Source organism: Canis aureus, chromosome 12 (assembly GCF_053574225.1).
Source record: "Canis aureus isolate CA01 chromosome 12, VMU_Caureus_v.1.0, whole genome shotgun sequence".
NCBI lineage: Eukaryota > Metazoa > Chordata > Mammalia > Carnivora > Canidae > Canis > Canis aureus.
Window position 1 is genome coordinate 59,690,224 of NC_135622.1, and position 6,498 is coordinate 59,696,721.

The following is a 6,498-nucleotide window of genomic DNA, read 5'->3' on the forward strand; positions in this document are numbered from 1 at the left end:
TCTTTCTCTAGATGAATAGGAATTGGGATGAAAGAAAGGGGTCCCGGGATGCCTGAGTGGCTCGGCGGTTGGGCGCCTGCCTTCGGCTCAGGGCGTGACCCGGGGGTCCTGGAATTGAGTTTTCCATCAGGCTCCCCGCAGGGAGCCTCCCTCTCCCTCTGCCTGTGTCTCTGCTTCTCTCTCTGTGTCTCTCATGAATAAATAAATAAAATCCTTAAAAAATAAGAAAAAAAGTGGTACCATTTCCACCCTGGAGGAGAACACTAACCAGCTCAATGATGGTCTGAAAACTGTGCCAAAAAAACAGATGCAACAACAACAACAGACTATGGGACTCAGAATAGGAGCCGAAGATTCTGGGGCGGGGTGGAGGTGGGGCGGGTAATACTCTTCCAATTCTCTGGCCTAGGGAAGCCCGCCACATGCTTTGAATTCGTGCAGAGGTCAGAAATACCGCAACTCTACCTTCCCCGCTCCAGGCCCTCGGATTCCCTCATCAACCTGTTCATTCCAGACGTGCAGCCAGCAGGTCCCAAGGCAAATATGAGCTCTGGACCAGCACCATACACCCCAGGGCTGATAAGGTCATACAGCTGCTCTCCCAGCACAGCCGCACCGTGGTGAGCCGGGCCGTGAGCTGGTATGTAGACCAATCGGGCCGTGTTTTCTACACGTTCTGTGCTGTGGGTCCACGCGAGAGTGGGGGAACGAGTGCGTGTGCAGAGCAGAGCTAGGGCCGCCACACAAATAGTATTTCCAAACCGGCAAACCCGCAAACACACGAAAGGCAAACATTTTCGACAGCGAATATATGCCCCCTTCTTCCCGCCCCGCGCAGCTAAACTGTAATAGGAACAGCCATTATTCGCAGTATCCCAGGGATTCCTCATTTGTTTTGCATTATGAGAAATAAGGAGTCCTTGTGAAGTGCTTTTCCCCATAGACGTGACTTTTGAATCCAAATACCAATGACGATCTTTGTAAGTCACATGCTCTCTGCTCTGCTGGTCTCAGAAGGGGTCGAGCTAATGGGGTTTCCTGACTGTACCGAAGTGGACGGTGTCCCCCTACATCCATGTCCACCCAGGAGCTGCAGTGTGATTCTTTTAGTCCACTCAGGCTGCCATAACAAAATAGCAAAGACTGGGTGGATTAAGGTAGAAATTTATTTTCTTATGGTTCTTGAGGCTGAGGTCCAAGATCAGGGTGCCCGTATGGCCGGGCTCTGCGGGGCTCTGCAGGGCTCTGCTCCTGGCTTGCCAATGGCCCCTTCCTCCCTGGGTCCTCACGTGGTGGAGAGAGAGAGCGAGCTCGGGTATCTCGTTCTCTCCTTACAAGGACTTGGGTCCTATTAGATTAGGACCCTGTTCTTAAGGCCTAACCTAATTACTTCCTAGAGGCCTTATCTCCAAATAGAGTCACACAGGTAGTTCGGGCTCCAACCTTTGAGTTTTGGGAGGACGCATTTTAGTTCCTAGCAGTGACCCTATTGGCAACTGGTGCCTTTGCAGATGTAATGAGTTAAAATGAGGTCATCCTGGATTAGGGTGGGATTATATCTAATGACTGGTGTCCTTATAAGATAAGTGAAATCATAGGGAGAAAAGAGTGCCACACGAAGACGGCGTCAGGGATGTCCCTACGAGCCGGGGGACACCAGGATGCTGACAGCCATCAGGTGGTAGGAGAGGCAGGGAACAACTCTCCCCATGGGTTCCCAAGAGGGAACCAGCTCTGCCCACACATCGATTTCAGACCCCTGGCCTCCGGGACCACGCAAAGATAGATTTCTGTTGTTTTGAGCCTCCCGCATTTTGTGGTTATTTATTACGGCAGCCCTGGGAAACTAAGACACTGGCTGCGTCACCATAACGGTGCCCTCCTGCTCCACGTGGCATCCCAGCAGGGGCTTGCTGGGCGCGTTCCCTGCTGTCACCCCGTAGACGCCAACAAGTGAGTGCTGCTGAATGATGACAGGGGGTCCCACCATCAGTTTTCATCCTCCACACCGCCGTGAGCCTAGGAAACCACCCAGTAAGCCCAGAGTGGTTTGTGAGGCCGGGGAGCGGTCCCTGGCACACGGGAAGCACGCGGTAAGGGGTAGCTTTTTTTTCCCCCCGAGAACTAGGGTTGCTCTTTCTTCCTCCCTCTCTTCCTTCCCAATAAGATATTATTTATTTTTTGAGCCCTTAGGGGTTTACCATGTTATTTTCACATTATCACCTTAGGTCCCCATGACATCCTCGAGAGGAAGACAGGACAGGTATTGCTACCCCCATTTTACAGCTGGGAAAACTGAGCTCCGACACCTTCGTTCTCGGAGGAAGATCACTTGGCTCATCATGATGTCGCCGAGACGCGGCGCTGCCCGCCCGGCCCCTCTCTCTAACCTGCCTCGCAAGAGCATGCGATGAGGAATCGGGCGAGGAGAGCTCCGATTGCAGCCGCACCAGGGTGACCCTGGGGTGGGGTGCGCTGACCTCGTGTTGGGAGCACGTCCCACTGTTAGCAATGTTTCCGCAGATTCAAACTCATTTGTCCCTACAAGAGACGGTGACTGAGTCCACGTGACGTGCTACCTCTGGTCTAGGGACCGGGACCGTCGCTGCGGCCAGACACAGAAGCTGCTGCGGTGGCGCGTCTGGATCGCGAGACAGATGGGGATTACCGTGACACAGATGCGGGCAGCTGGGCTGGGGAGGCTCCCAGCACCGACTTCGAACCAAGTTCCAGAGACGCACACAGCCCAGAGGCCAGGAGAGAGGGAGAGTGGTACAACCGGAAGAAAGCCAGGGCAGGTGCAAGGGACAGTCAGGAGGGGCGTTTTGCCCAAAAAAAAGGAAGAAAGGGGAGAAGGAAGCAAGGATGACGATGCGGCTAAATGTTCCACGAGGCCTGGGGTGGGAGTGTAGTGAGACCCGCAGCCCGGAGGGAGGCAGGGGCCTAAGTCAGGAGTCAAGGTACCCGGGGCCACGGGAGGCCTTCCAAGGGTATCCTGCAGGGGCATCACGGTCACATGCATCTTAGAAGCCTTGTCCTCACCCCTGCTGGGATCTGGATTGGAATGGAACAGAGGCAGGAAGTCAGTTGGCTGCACAGGGATTCCAGGGCCTGGACTGGGGTGGTGACACTGTAGGAGCATCCAGCCGGGGTGGGGCCACTGTAGGAAGCAGGACACGTGGGGAGGTGACATGGTAGGAAGCAGGACACGTGGGGAGGTGACACTGTAGGAAGCAGGACACGTGGGGAGGTGACACTGTAGGAAGCAGGACACGTGGGGAGGTGATATGGTAGGAAGCAGGACACGTGGGGAGGTGACACGGTAGGAAGCAGGACACGTGAGGAGGTGCCATGGTAGGAAGCAGGACACATGGGGTGACACTGTAGGAAGCAGGACACGTGGGGAGGTGACATGGTAGGAAGCAGGACACGTGGGGAGGTGACACTGTAGGAAGCAGGACACGTGGGGAGGTGACACGGTAGGAAGCAGGACACGTGAGGAGGTGACATGGTAGGAAGCAGGACACATGGGGTGACACTGTAGGAAGCAGGACACGTGAGGAGGTGACATGGTAGGAAGCAGGATACATGGGGTGACACTGTAGGAAGCAGGACATGTGGGGAGGTGACATGTAGGAAGCAGGACACGTGGGGAGGTGACACTGCAGGAAGCAGGACATGTGGGGAGGTGACACTGTAGGAAGCAGGATGCATGGGGAGGTGACACTGTAGGAAGGAGGATGTGTGGGGAGGTGACACTGTAGGAAGCAGGACACGTGGGGAGGTGACATGGTAGGAAGCAGGACACGTGGGGAGGTGACACGGTAGGAAGCAGGACACGTGAGGAGGTGACATGGTAGGAAGCAGGACACATGGGGTGACACTGTAGGAAGCAGGATGCATGGGGAGGTGACACTGTAGGAAGGAGGATGTGTGGGGAGGTGACACTGTAGGAAGCAGGACACGTGGGGAAGTGACACGGTAGGAAGCAGGGCACGTGGGGAGGTGACATGGTAGGAAGCAGGACACGTGGGGAAGTGACACGGTAGGAAGCAGGGCACGTGGGGAGGTGACACGGTAGGAAGCAGGACACGTGAGGAGGTGACATGGTAGGAAGCAGGACACATGGGGTGACACTGTAGGAAGCAGGACATGTGGGGAGGTGACATGGTAGGAAGCAGGATGCGTGGGGCTGCCATTTGGTTCAAGGCTGGGAGGAGGCAGGAGGAAGCGTCAAGGGCCACTTCTTTTTTTGGCGGAGGAAGCAACACAGAGACACATTTTTCAATAAATTATGTTTTAGTAACCGCAGGAGCAAAGTGAAGAGGAATTAGCGGCGAAGTGAGAATCCGATTCTGCTGGGTTTCCCTGAAGCCGTGAGTTTATATTTGAATCCTGTTTCTCCTGTTCATTTCTTCACTTGTCTCGTCCACGCAGCCACATTTCTGATGGCTCAGTGGGGACCTCTCTTTTGGGGTTTTATTTGCAGTCAGGGTGCAAGTAGTTCCCTTCTACGGGTACTTGCTCCCACCTTTCTATTAAGCGGATGTTCGCAGGTGCCTGTGGCCCGCGGCGGGCGGATTGGGACGCCCCGGGAGCCGAGGGCCGTAGTGACGGCAGGCAGGACTGTGGGCAAGAACTTAGGAGGACAGTCGTCTTGGGGGGGATCTGGATGTCTTCTGGGACTTCCTGCAAACACTCGCTCGAGAACACCCAAGGGAGATAAAAAGCCACAAGGACTCCGCTGTGTGCCAGACGGGCAGGGTGTTCGAGGCCCGTGCACAAGATGCGGGGTTTGAGGGGAAATATTGGGTTTGAGCTTCCTCCCGTCGCGGTCCGACCTTGTCCGAGCCAGAAGACTTCTCTGAGCTGAGTTCTTACAGCTGTACGGTAGACAGAATGTCATTAGTATTACAGTGTTTTTCGGTTACCTATAACCTGGTGTCCGGCACATTGCAAGCGTTTCCATGCCAAAAAATAATAACTCTTAAAACGATGATTGTCCTATGCATTTTTTTTAATGATTTATTTATTTATTTATTCATGACAGACACAGACTGAGAGGCAGAGACACAGGCAGAGGGAGAAGCAGGCTCTTTGCAGGGAGCCCGATGTGGGACTCGATCCTGGACCCCAGGATCATGACCTGAGCCAAAGGCAGGTGCTCAACCACTGAGCCACCCGGGCGTCCCTTTTTTCTTTTTTGTCCTACACATTCAGATGCCGGGGCCATCTTCTATTTGCGACAGCGGGACCCTTGTGTAATGACTTACTGAACGCCTTGTAGCATTCACAAAGCAAACAAACAAAGCAAAGCTCTTCCTTAGGGGTGGAAACTTCCCCTACTTAACCCAAGCCAAAAAAATAGATTTATTTTGGAAAGTTTCTTTAAAAATTCATCAGGCTATTGTTTCTGGGCTTGGAGTTTGATTTGGTTTGAATTATAGCAGTACAAAATAAATACTGTAAATAAATAACAGAGATACCCTTTAATTTTAGAGCTGAGGAATCTAAGTACACTCTGTGCCGGATTCATAAACACGCAGCCAGTTTCCAGATAGAGTTACTGAAAAACCAGGCCTCTTGTGTTCGCCCCTGTGTGAAGTCCAGGCGGTGGGGGACGAGGAGCGCAGTCGAAACCTGGCTGATGGGCCGTCAGAGCGTGAGCCATCGCCAGTCCTCACGTCCAAGTGTCGCTGCGCCTTCTCAGGAATCTTAAAAATCCCCACCGTTGTGCAGATGGGCCCACTGGTCGATGAAGCTAGAAAGGGCCTTAGCAACTGCCAGACGTGGACCCCTTGATGATACGGTTAAGCCTCCTCTGTGAACTTTGGCAGAGCCCCGAGCACTGGCTTCTGCTTGTGCAGCCTCTGCAGTTTGCAAAAGGTTCCCACTCACAAGTTCTCCCCGGAACTTCAGGGGCGTGGAGTCACCTGCCCGAGTGACCGCAAGCTCTCGTTGCACAAGGCATTGCAAGAAGCACCCTCGTATGTCAATCTGAAATCGTTCCCATTTTACAGGGAAGGGAAGAGGGGCAGAAAATGTCCAAGTGATTGGCCTGCGTCACATGCTGAGCTGTAACACCAATGTGAGTTTTTTTTTTAAGACTTTTATTTATTCATGAATTTATTTATGAATTTATTTATCATGAATTTGTTTATTCATGAGAGACCCAGAGAGAGAGGCAGAGACACAGGCAGAGGGAGAAGCAGGCTCCCTGCAGGGAGCCCAGTGGGGGACTCAGCCCCAGGACCCCAGGATCACACCCTGAGCCTAAGGCAGAGGCTCAACCGCTGAGCCACCCAGGCGTCCCCAACATGAGATTTGAACACATCTCTCTTTCTGATTGCGAACCAGTCATTATTTTACCATAACGTTATAGTAAAATTGCACATAGATAGACTAAGTTGTGGTTTATTTACTTATTTCCATATTTCCATTCTCCCTCCTACGAGGGAAGAAAAAAAAAAAAAGAACCAAGGAGACGAAGGAAGAGAA

At 53.0% G+C, this 6,498-nt stretch overlaps 1 long non-coding RNA gene across 1 annotated transcript; it reads left to right on the forward strand.

The window, feature by feature from the left end:
- The first annotated feature begins 334 nt into the window (after window positions 1-334).
- Window positions 335-6,088, forward strand: LOC144281305 (uncharacterized). Its single transcript, XR_013349875.1, has 2 exons — window positions 335-640; window positions 2,229-6,088. It is a non-coding gene; the product is annotated as an uncharacterized LOC144281305 (long non-coding RNA).
- The last annotated feature ends 410 nt before the right edge of the window (window positions 6,089-6,498 follow it).